The sequence below is a fragment of the Mercenaria mercenaria genome, chromosome 7 (genome assembly GCF_021730395.1).
Source record: "Mercenaria mercenaria strain notata chromosome 7, MADL_Memer_1, whole genome shotgun sequence".
NCBI lineage: Eukaryota > Metazoa > Mollusca > Bivalvia > Venerida > Veneridae > Mercenaria > Mercenaria mercenaria.
In genome coordinates, this window is record NC_069367.1 from 50063903 (window position 1) to 50077296 (window position 13394).

Consider the following 13394-nt stretch of genomic DNA (forward strand, 5'->3'; position numbering starts at 1 on the left):
TGAGTTATTACTATTAAGTAAATTTGATTCAAACTTAAAATAGTTGTTCCACATTATTAGCCATGGTACATCACTCTTGCACAAGTGCTCCATAAATTATAAACTATTTTTTACTTAATGTTTCGATACACCTTACCTCTATCTTGGTTATTACTAATTATACCCCAAACCAAGCATGTTTGGAGGGGGGTATATAGGAGTCAAGTTTTGTCGCGTCGCGTCGCGTCCAGTCCCGTCCCGTCCCGTCCCGAAATCTATTATCTCAGTTATTACTAAATGGATTTTATTCAAACTTAAAATAGATGTTCCAACTTATCACCTACATCATGTGACATAAGGTGCATAGCTACTCTGACACCAAGTTTTCATGAATTATGTCCCCTTTTACTTAGAATTTAAGGTTAATTTTGTTGTATTTTCACTATATCTAGGTTATTACTAACTGGATTTGATTCAAACTTAAAATAGTTGTTCCACCTCATCACTAACATCATGTGACATAAGGTGCTTAACTCTGACATCAATTTTTATGAATTATGTCCCCTTTTTACTTTAAATTTAAAGCCCTGCTCCGCGGCTATTCAAATTCTTTTGTTTGTATGCAACCCGTGATTACAATAGGTAACAGTTAACGACCACGTGCCACACTTAGCATGCAAAATCACGGGTATTTCATATAGAATTTTATATAAAATAGACTCTATTTTGACAGGCGTCACTGCTCATAGTCAGAATTTTCATGCTTTTCAGTGACAATTCGAGGTTAAAATGTAAGACAGGAGCAGGGCTTTAAGGTTGATTTTGATGTATTTTCACTATATCTCAGTTATTACAAAATGGATTTGATTCAAACTTAAACTAGATGTTCCACCTCATCACCCACATCATGTGACACAAGGTGCATAACTCTGAAACCAATTTTTCATGAATTATGCCCCTTTTTACTTAGAATTTAAGGTTAATTTTAATGTATATTCATTGTATCTCAGTTACTACAAAATGGATTTGATTTAAACTTAAAATAGATGTTCCAACTCATCACCCCCATCATGTGACACAAGGTGCATAACTCTGACACCAATTTTTCTTGAATTATGTCCCCTTTTACTTAGAATTTAAGGTTAATTTTGATGTATTTTCACTATATCTCATTCGTATTGGCTAAGAGCCAAAGGGAAGTAACCTATTTTTAACTTTTGTACTGAGTTTCTTCCCCTTAAATTCCAGGAGTTTGTCTATTTTTAGAAATCCTATTTTTAGATTTTCAATATTTTTGGTATTTTTCTAACTTTTTTATTATCAGTCCTATGTAAAAAGTAAAAACATTTTTCTGTGGTAGCATGGGTCGGTAAGACTTTTTTGTATTCACTTTTAGTTATCTTAATATTAGAGATTTTTTATATTTACCTCATCCCTCATCCAGGGCACATAATTATACTAGTATTACTTATATGTGGAAGCCCAGGATGAAGTACTCCAAAGACGAGTAAACTTTTTTTTAAGTATTAAGCTTTTTTGACATTTTTATATTATTCTAAGTATTTTTAAGATTACTTATGGTTGTCATTCTTCTGTGATAAGACCGTATGGTGGGGGTATGGGTCACTCCTGTGACAGTTCTAGTTATATTTGATACTGTCCAATATCTTCATCTGCACTGCAGTCATTAAACATTTCAATGACAGCTCCAGTTTCCTCAGACTTGCTTTATTTCACTATCCAGCATCAAAATAGTTGAGTGTGCTGACTCCTGTTACAGCTTTTGTTTTGTGTATTAAACACAGATGTTACCATTCATGGTTCAGTGTTTCACCTGTATATTAAAGGTCAAATAGTCATGGTCAGATGAGCGAGTTAGGCCACATTTGCCCTCTTGTTGCAAATAGATATCTAGCAAGAAAAATCAAAGCCACAGGATTCCATGTTTTGGCTGTGTCTTGGCTAGTTACATTTATTTAATAGTCATGACCTGGTAAATAAGTAATCATTTGTTTCAGAGTTAGTAGTCATATTATGCTGAAATTAAAACTAAGAATGGATTGAGGTATATAACTGAAAGGTGATGATAACTATAGCTTGATTTGGGGCTTATTTGATGCTTATGGACTTTAGTAGGCTTGGTCACACTCAGCGTGTCTGCCAGGCTTGGAAAACTCCTGCCAGCTGGGATGTGAAATCCTTGATCAAGGTTCTGTTACAACAATGTTGTAATGAAATGTAGGAATCAAAGAGTTGTTGTAGATCAGAATTCACTTGGTTAGTTAACATATCGATATCTTGATTGTTTTTTTCCAGTGTTGCATATGATGCAAATTCACAGGGTGATATGATGTGCAGGAATGAATATCCAATGGGCATAAAAGGTTGGGAGTTAAAAGAGGAAACAACTGTCAGATATACGTACTCTGTCAAATGGCTGGTATGTAACATATAAAAGACTTTAGTATTGCCGTTCTATACTTTACCAATACAAATATGAACTTTTTTTAAACTAGAACCATATTAAAATGCTAAAAGGTATGGTCAGTTTAACATTCCTGAGTACTTTAATAATGCAGTTTTGAAAATACATTTTATTAAGCAATATAATATTACAAAGTGTTAATAATAGATTTTCAAATTCTGTTCTGATTTAAATAAGCACTTTCAATAATTTTCAAAAGCTATGTATTAATGTCTGATTAATATTGTATTAAAGGGTAAGGAAAGCCTGAAAATAAGTTAATTTGATATGAAAACCATCGTTAAGCCTTTAATAATGCTGAAAGAATTTTTAAAATCAGACAACTATTGAAAAAGATATGGCAGTTTGAAATTTAAGAAAATGGCTGATAATGGAGGCAGCCATTTCAGTGTGTTTATAACCTTTTAAAAGACTAATTGTCATATGTTTCTTGAGTGTAAAGTGTAAAACATGATCATTTCTTTCATTATAGCTGGACAAAGTAGAGGGATTAATTTTCAGTAATAAGTAAATGCAGTTCAAATGTGTATCTATAAATGTAATAAATCCGCCGTTTTGTTTTTTGTTGCCATGGAAACAAAATGGCCGCCAATTTGACCAAATATTTAAATGCTCATAACTTTCTCATTTTTACTCCGATTTTGGGAATTCTTTCACTTCTTTAAATGATTTAAGAAATCCCAGCTGACAAAATTAACATTAGAACAACGTTGCCTTTCCCTTTAATGAAAGTTTTGAAATTCAGAGATATAATTCCTAAAAATGTATAGTCAAATACACTGCAGTATAATAAATGGCAGTAAATATATGATGTATTTGCACAGTTATTTACAGGTGTTTACCGATTCAAAGTGGGCGTCGCGGTGGGATTACATTTTAGATAACTGGTCAATGAACAAAATTCATTGGTTCAGGTAACTTTTTTTCTAATTTATCCTGCAACTACTATGCAAAATGCCTGATAATCACTTGCCTAATTTTTCGCTCACATAGTCACAAGGTGAGCTTTTGTGATCGCCTTTCGTCTGTCGTCCATTCACAATTTCTTGTGAACACGATAGAGACAACATTTTGCAATCAGTTTTAATCAAACTTGCGCACAACTTGTATTTGCATAATGTCTTGGTTCATGATGAAAACTGGCCAGATCCCATCATGGGTTGAAGAGTTATGGCCCCTTAAATGGTTAAAATATGCTGTTTTGGCATTTGCAGCCATATATAGACTTCATTTATTGTTTGATTTGATACAAACTTACAAAATGTCTTTAACAACTTTTACAGTAGATCTTAATTTCCATGATGAATCCGTCTGATCCAGTCATACGTTCTGGGGTTACGGCCCCTGATTGACCCCTGCAAGAGTCAAAGTTTGTTGATATTTGTTGTTGTGTACACGCAGGTTAGGTATCATCATAAAACCTAAATTTATACAGACTTGCGAAAAAGTGGATTGTTGTAGACATTAAAAACAAACATCTAAATTACCTAGCTGAAACGATTGTATGAATAACACTAAAAAAAAGCGGTTATCACTTGTGTGTCCGGAAACTGGTCCTTTTCAGACACTGGCTCCCAACCAGTACTTTCTTATTGATTTATTTGAAATACAGAAGTCGTAGATTGTCGACTGTTTGAAACTGGTTGATCTGGGGTCAAACAATAGGTCCTTAAACCAAATAATAAGAAAAAGGAAAATCTTAATAATGTAGTTCTGAAAGTTGGATTAACTGGAAGTGATGGCATTACATTTTTCTGGAAAACCTGGGATGATGCCTGTTACCCTTTGGAAGCCTTTATACAGGTAGCTAAATTCTTTTCGAGAATCTTCTTTATCCTGTATTACTACTTTCCTTTACAATAGATAGGGTTTGACGTAAATGATTAAAAAGAAAAACATAATTAAGCAGTATTGGAAGGACTCGTTGGTGAATAATTGACCACACAGACCTATACAATTTATCTGGTCATGTGTTTCCCTAAATATCTTAATAGAAAAGTGATCATGTCATCTGACAGCCACGTTTTAACAAATCAAAATAATATAAACTATCTACTAGTAGGTAGATGGTCACCCAAAGGACATTCTGTGAAATTGTTTCAAATTCAAGAAGTGATTCCGGAGAAATGCATGTAATATTAAAACTATTTTATGCTGTGACGAGCAAGTTTTTACTAGTCTGAGATTAGAGTGATTTGATAAGGCTTTGGTAGTTGGTCACCGAAGTAACTTTTCTGTGAAAAGGTTAAAAAATTAGCTCATGGTATACCTGTTATTTTTTTAAAAGACTTTTTTGTATCAAAATCTAGGACATCTGGGGTCAAAAACTGGGTCACAAGTTTCAAACACCTTTTTACATTTGCAACAGTTTGACGGATTTAAATTATTTTGGTACACAGGTGTAACTTCATAAAATACATGTCAGGTTCAACTTTGAAGTCTGTAGGTCATTTGTCAAGTTCAGACTGACCCGGAACTTTCAAACGGTTTCTGGATGACTACTTGAGAACGCTTGGACCAAGGATCATAAATGATGGTACACGTGTTTAACATCATAAATTACAGATCAAGTTCGACTTTGAGGTCAAGTAGGTCAAGGTTCAAGGTCACAATGACCCGATACAGTTAAACGGTTTCCGGATGATAACTTGAGAACGCTTGTGCCTATGATCACGAAAGTTGAAAGGGAGGTTGGTCATGACCAGCAGATGACACCGTTTGATTTTGAGGTCAATAGGTTAAAGGTCAAGGTCACAGTGACCCGGAACAGTTAAACCATTTCGGAACGATAACATGAGAACGCTTGGGCCCAGGATCACGAAACCTGATAGGGAGGTTGATCATGACTAGCAGATGACCCCTATTGATTTTGAGGTTCGACTTTGACTCTGTGGCAAAGCCTTATTTTGGGGGTGTAATTCATCACTCTTGTGACAGCTCTAGTTTAGTTAGAAATGAAAAGCTTTCATGGAGACTAAAATGCAATGTCATTTAAGTGCTTTTTGTAAACAAAGAATGCTTTCTTCTTGCTGATACCAGTTCACTGAAATGTCTTGATACTATATAAGTGTAATATAAGCAAATTAATAGCAAGATATTGGAACAGTTTTATTATTAGAGATACCCCTGGTTTGTTTTTCATTCCAGCCTGTTAATGCTTTATTGTTGTAAAATCATCTAATTTCATAGGCCAACGTTTTGTGGTTTCGGCTAAAATGACTATTTCGTTGGAACATGAAATGGTGGATTTCAGAATTTGAACAATAGATGATTACATATTTTACTAGTTCATTTGAATTTTGTGGATTAACTGGAACTATGAAATCCGTAAACATTAGTCCCCCCACGAATATTAATGATTCACAGTATATACTAAACAAAATACATATTTATATTATTTACAGTATTGTAAATTCACTGGTGATTGTTGTTTTCATGACGGGTATATTGTTGAAAATTGTATGGAAAATGTTGTCAAAATCTACAACTACAAAAAGTGACAAAACAGTAAGTGACAAAGTATTCATTTATTAGCAATTTTCCTATTTATATTATTGTCAATTTTTGTCATATATTTTACAACAGACTTAGTGGCACAATGTTCTAGCAGGTTGTACAATAATGCTAGTTACTTGGGTTCGATTCCCAGTTGCAGCAAATATCATGACTAGTGTTCAGTCGTAGGTATTGACTTTATATCTGTATCAGCCTTGGCTGAAAGATTATAGGACAGATAAAACATCTGCTGCCCATTTGTCGACTACCAATAATACCCGTGTATACTGCGTAGATTTTTATCCTTGGGACCACCCCAAAATTAAGGGTGCATATTGTACACCTGCTTAGATGATTTTCCAACTTCAAAACAGGTTTGTTCATAATTTTTTGCCATTCTGGTAAAGGGAAATTACTCTTCAGACTAAAGCTATCTAGGCTAAAAACAAATATTTCTCCTAAGCAGATAAGAGTGGTTTATTTGTACAAAACACTTCTCAAACTCTGACAGTTAAGACTTCTGTAAAAAAGAAAAAGTGGAAATTCCACAGGTCGCTCAACACGACAAAAACGAAGTTGCAGGCTCGGTTTGATTGAGCCTGTTCATGGACGGTAGTGGACATGCATGCTACCGTCCATGCCCTCTAGCCCCTCAACATTTACACATGCTACAAGTACAAAAATCAATTTAGAAACATCCGCAGATGTATTCATACGACGGTGCACATGGAACCTGCAATGACACACTAGCGTGTAATTCCATAAATAGCGGCGTATGGTCCCCAGTTAAAATAATGGGTTTGCCCTAAACAAGAAAACAATGGGCAGAACTAAACAAACTGGAATTGAGAAAGGGGATATGAGGTTAAGAAGCCTACATATCACAGGAACTGCCAATGGTAAAATTAAAAAGCAGGCACCATATCCAATGGGCGATAATACAATACCCAAAGCTATGATAACGGGAGTATTGGAACCACCCCGGCCGAAATGTTCATGCTGACAAACTAAACAGTACCAATAACACGACTTGCTTGCTTAAAGATAATTAATCACTGGGTGTTAACATTTCTACATGATTTTCAGTTATGTTTTCTTTCCATCTGGCTTGACCAAAAACGGTTTTCTCAAGACTTAATGCTCAAATTAGAACTGTGCATTATATACAGGTGCGATAATTGTATGTATGTTGTTACGGTATCTATAGTACCTACGTTTAGAAAGCAACCTTTTCCTTTACATTTTTACCTTAATATACAATGTACAGGGAAACAACCATCATGAAACTTGAATAAATGTTGACAAAGTAGCAGTATATAGAATGCCATTTTCAATATTACAGATTTGCTTTTGTAAGACGAAAAGTGACAACGCGTTTAATTGGAAACTTATCTATGGAGATACATTCCGGCCTCCAAGTTGTGGTATGCTACTGGCAGTTTTCATTGGCAGTGGTGTTCAGCTCATCTTGACATCAGCTTTAACATTAGGTATGATAGCAGTTTATATACAAAGGTTGTGTACCTTAATATTAAACTTGCATTCATTTAATCTTTAAAAATTCTCATCGTTTTACTCTCTTGGTTTTACATGTACCACATTTGCTTGTCTGTCCAACATTATGAGAGTGCTTGTCTGCCAGTTTCAAAGCTTCCAAATAACATGTTTGCTTTAAAGAAAGTTATGACACAGTTCCTAATTCTAAATCTGAATTTTAAACTTTTAACAGTAGTGAAAATTGACTTTGTTTCCGTAAGTAATGTTGTGTAGAAATGTCAATCCAGTTGTATTTTGTTGTACAAAGACCTGATTTATCTTTATAACGTTTATCACGTAATTATGCACCCCCCTTCGAAGATGTGGAAGGATATATTATTTTGCAGATGTCGGTCGGTCGGTCGGTTTGTCGGTATGTAGACCAATCCGTTTGGGGATGATAACTCAAGAACGCTTGGGCGTAAGATCATGAACGTTGATAGAGATGTTGGTAATGACCAGCAGATGACCTCTATTGAGTTTGAGGTCAACAGATCCAAGGTCACAATGACTCGGAACAGTGGAACGGTTTCCAGATAATAACTCAAGAACGCATGGGCCTAAGATCATAAAAGTTGATAGGGAGGTTGGTCATGACCTGCAGACGACCGCTATTGATTGAGGTCAGTAGGTAAAAGGTCATGGTCACCTTGACCCTGAACAGTTAAACTGTTTCCGGATGATAACTTGAGAACGCTGGGGCCTGGTTGTCTTGTGTATTTATAATTACTAGTGCATGATATACATGTAATATGGGGTCTCCATGACCGAGTGGTAAAGGTTGCTCACTGAGTCATCTAACATGTAGTTGCTTTACATAGTTGTACATGTTAAAATAATTCAGTGGTGGCAAGTCTTGTATCGTTAGATTATATATAACCAAATCGAAATATTGCTTGCGGTATAAAATTTATTCATGTGAGGGTAGGTGATTCTATCAGGTGTCTGCCCATTCCTTAAATGATACTCAGGGGTCTTCATCATTAAAAGCTGCATAGTCGACATTTGATTATGTGTCAATGTGATGTTAAACCCATCAAAATATATTAAACACTGTACTATAATATAAGCTTGCTTTCAAGTTATCGCTTTGATTGATAGATTGATTTTTTTTTCTAATATTTAAGTGTTTGCATCCATGGGTATTTTGTCGCCTGCCAATAGAGGAGCATTAGAGACCAGTGGTTTGGCCTTCTTTGTTTGCCTTGGATTTCCAGCAGGTTACGTATCAGCTAGACTGTATAAAGGTATTTTTTATGTTTATGAAATGTTTACAATCCGTCTGATGCTTCACATTTTCAAAAGAATAATATACTGAGCTATATGTAAACATATTTTGCTATGTATCTTGTTCAGTTAAAAGTCATAGAGAAATTGTTATCAGTAGATTTAATTTGTCTATGGTAAGTTACTGTCATTTGTTTGATTTAAAGTACGGCCACTAAAAGTAAAGAAACTTGTTGGAGTCACTGGCAAATTTCTTCCTGGAAAATTTAGTACTTTGAGATACTACACAAGTAAATACAGTTGTGACAATGTTCTTGACAAACTAGAATTTCATCTTTAATTACTGTCTTTTTATTAGCTCACCTAAGCACAAAGTGCTCATAGTGAGTGTTTTAGGATCATTGGATATCCATTGTCCGTTCGTCCGTCGTCTGTCTGCCCCTCATCCGTCAGTTGTGCACGATTTCTTTAAAGAAATCTCCTAAATGGTTACGTAAATTTCAATGAAATTTCGCAGGAATGCTTGGGTAGTCCTCTTTCAAATTCTTTCAAATCTAGGTCATCCTTGCTGAATTCTGGTTGCCATGGCAACCTAAAGGAAAAACTTTAAAACTTCTCTTCGAAGAAATACCTGGTCAGATTTTGAAATAATTTCACAAAAATCTTCGTTTAGTGACCTATACCAAATTCTTCAAATCATTATGTTTCGTTTAAAAAGACAGTAGCCGAGGGGCGGAGCTAATTGTCCCTATATGACTATGTGGAAAAATTGAAAATCTCTGAAACTGTTGTTCGGATTTCAGAATTAGTTCCCAGCAATGTTCCTTGGATGACGCTATACCAAAATCTTTCAAATAATTATATTTCCTTAAGAAACACGACAACTAGGGGGCAGGCTAGTTTTCCTTACATAGCTACAATTCCTTGTGAAAACAATAGAGACCACATTTAGCAATTAAGTTTCATCAAACTTGACCACAACTTATATTGGCATAATATTTCGGTTCTTTTCAAGAACTGGCCTGATGCCATTATGGGTTCCATAGTTATGGCCCCTTAAAAGGTTTCGGCTTGTGAACACGATAGAGACAAATTTTGCAATCAACTTTAACCACACTTGCACACAACTTGAATTGTTCCTTTCGGAAACTGGCCAGATCCCATCATGGGTTCCAAAGTTATTGCCCCTAAAGCGCCATAATTTGCTACTTTTGGCTTGTGAACACGTAAGAGACGACATTTCGCAACTAGCTATAATCAAACTTGCACACAACTTGTATTGGCATAATATCTCGGTTCCTTTCGAAAACTGGCCAGATTCCTTCACGGGTTCCAAAGTTATGGCCCCTTGAAGGGCCAGAATTTGTTATTTTTGGATTATGAACATGATAGAAACCACATTTTGCAATCAACTTTTATCAAACTTGCACACAACTTGTACTGGCTTAATATCTCAGTTCTGTTCGAAACCTAGCCATATTCTGTTATAGGTTCCAGAGATATCGCCCCTTAAAGGGCCAAAAATTGCTATTTTGGCTTTTGCAGCCATATAGAGACTTCATTTATGGTTTGATTAGATACAAACTTAACTTGGATTCTATGATGAATCAGTCAGATCAGTTCGTAGGTTCCGGCATTACGGCCCCTGATTGACCTCTGAAAGAGCCAAAATTTGTTGATTTGTTGATTTTTACATTGTGAACACGATAGATGTGACGTTTTATATTTGATTTTAACCACACTTACACACACCTTAAAAATCACAATAGGACCGTTTCGTCTAGCATCAATACCCCTTGCTAGAATGACTTGATACTAATGCAGATATAACCTGTGACCATTCCTCACCTTCATACATCACCTGACCTCAGTTTGACCTTGACCTCGTTTTGGACTTGCTTTGTATCGACAAGGATGCCACCGGGGGCATCAAGCGCTTATTGAACGCATTTTCTTGTTTGGTCCAATTTTAACGAAAATTAGTCAGAATATATGTCTCCATGAAATCACTAGGTAAAACATGTTTACACTGTTATTCTGTGTCACTCAGCGATTTATGGCCACCTTTGCCCTCTTGTTTCTATATGGCTGTATGAAAAAAGAAAACTTCAAAATCTCCTCCGAAGCTGCTGGCCCAAAGTCAGTATCCTATGTCACATTCCCCAGCCTCAACCTTTCCAGCCCCCACACACATTGCCCCGCACATATTTATTTTGTGGAAACTTTGAAAATATTGTTGTAAGAAAACACTTGCCCTGTCACAGAATATTTTCATTGCATGACGACCTACCAAAGCTGTTCAAGCAAGCTGTGTAACTCAGGTGAGCGGTCTAGGGCAATCATTGCCTCATTATTCGTGAACTGTTGCTTTGTATTTTGTAACTTCCCATATCACATTTTTACTGTATATATTAACATTTTGCAGGTTTTGGTGGAAAAAAGAAACTGCTGAATGCTCTACTAACGGCAGTTGTTTGTCCTGGGTAGGTGAATCCCGAATCATTATATAACATTTGACAGATGGTTCGCAATTTGGGTATGAAGTTTATGGGCATGTTTAAGTGCTCAAACTGTGATTTATATCTTAAAATAATATTTTTGTTTCATCTTTTATTCTTATTCTCTTTATTAACAAAGTTTTGCATACTCTGAAGTTAAAAAAGTCTCTTTAAGGAACAAGACCTTCAACTGACAGCTGTGGTGAGAATAGCCAAACATTGTAATGTCTTGTCATAATAAACATTCTTCATTGGCAATGTCAAGTAAAATGTATATTGTATATCATATGGCAACATCATGTGTGTTAACAAATGCAGCCACTTGGACATCCTGACTTCTGGAATATTTCACCTTTTGGGTCAATTTTATAAAATCCATAGGAATTAGAATGCAACTGTTATTTTGTGGAAGATTTGCTTATTTTAGGAAACACATTTAGACTGTCATGAGCAAAGGTATCTTTTTAAAATCCTGCACATTTTTAATTTTCAGGGTTGTGTTTTTATTAGTTCTTATTATGAACATAGCTTTTATGGCTGAGGGGTCAAGTGCTGCTATGCCAGGCATGACAATACTTGCACTCGTTGGTCTGTGGTTGGGTATTTCCCTTCCATTGACTCTTCTTGGTTCGTTTATTGGATTCAGAAAAAAGGTTTGTTGTTTTTCTATTTTTTGAGAGCATGTTGCTTTGTTTGTTTTGGGTTTAACGCCGTTTTTCGACAGTATTTCAGTTATGTAACGGCGGGCAGTTAACTTAACCAGTGCTCTTGGATTCTATATCAGAACAAACCTGTTCTCCGCTAGTAACTGCCAACTTCCCCACACGAATCTGAGGTGGAGGACAAATGATTTCAGACACAATGTATTTTATCAAATCGTTACGGAGAACATACGCCTCGCCCAGGGCTCGAACTCACGACCCCGGGATTCGTAGATCTGCGCTTTCCCTATTGAGCTAAGCAGGCGGGCTGAGAACATGTTGCAAAAATAGGCTTGGTCTGAAGTTGTATAGATACAAAATCGGATATTTATAAGTTAACAGCTTTGTATCGGGACATATGCACGAGTTCTGCAGCGAAAATTTTTGCGCTAAAGAACGAGTGCCTGTTTTCTGATGCAAAGTTAATAACCTTTTTATTACATACATATCTTCAGTGTAATGTAAATATTATGAATTTGTTCAATAGCCTGAATAAGACTGACAATACTGAACTAAATAAAAGAATTATGCAACGACATACATTAAATTACGTCACGCACCCGATATGAAATTCAGGCGTCAGTGTATGGAAAAATATTGATGTTCCAGTTCCATTGTAACTTAACGGGAAATAGAAACAAGTATGTAATAAAATTGATTGTTTCAATTTTATGGTATGGAGTGACTTTTTCAGTTTTTATACATAAATAAAGGAGAAACATATTCCAAGGAAAATTGTTGTGTAATTTGCAAGCATTGGATGTTTTGTCGTTAGCAAATGATATCATTCTTCGTAAGCCTTTGTATCAGTTAAAATACTTTTAGTTTCCCCTAGATGACTGAATAGGTCACCAAATACTCTGATATCTTGAAAGTCAAGTACATGTCCACAAATATTTGGTCATTTATATGAACAGGAAACTGTTGAGACAGGATAACTACTGCAATGCTTATATTGCTAAAGGTTCTGCTATATTTTGTGTGATTGATTCTCTTTGCAGTAGTGTCAGAACAGTTTTTGTCAAATCCATATCCAATATTTAACCATTTAAATCTCATTTAAATCTCATAGGCAGTAAAATGTACTTCCCTAGCAATTAAGATAAGGCAAAACCTAAAGCAGGGCTACATAAGGTCAACATGAATGTTTTTACGTATTAGAACTATTGAACATAAATATTGACATAGAATTTTATATTTTCAAAGACAGACACACAATAAATAGTCTCTGGAGTTTTTCAAATAACCAAAAATTATTTCACAAACTTGCACACAAATTGATCTTATGACATTTATCTTCTACCTGTGTTCACATAGAAAGATCACTTTTGTGTCAATTAAGTATTCTTCAGGTACAGGCATTTGCGTAATGTGCGGAGGATATGTGTATGCATATGATAATTGAGCCAAAACGTAGAAAAATAAAACCATCTGGCTTTATTAGTGTATTCTTACATTTACAACAGAGATTAT

The 13394-nt window shown here is 35.4% G+C and overlaps 1 pseudogene; it reads left to right on the forward strand.

Moving 5' to 3' along the window:
• The window catches only part of LOC123554201 (transmembrane 9 superfamily member 2-like), a 58687-nt pseudogene that overhangs the window by 29706 nt on the left and 15587 nt on the right, over positions 1 to 13394 (forward strand).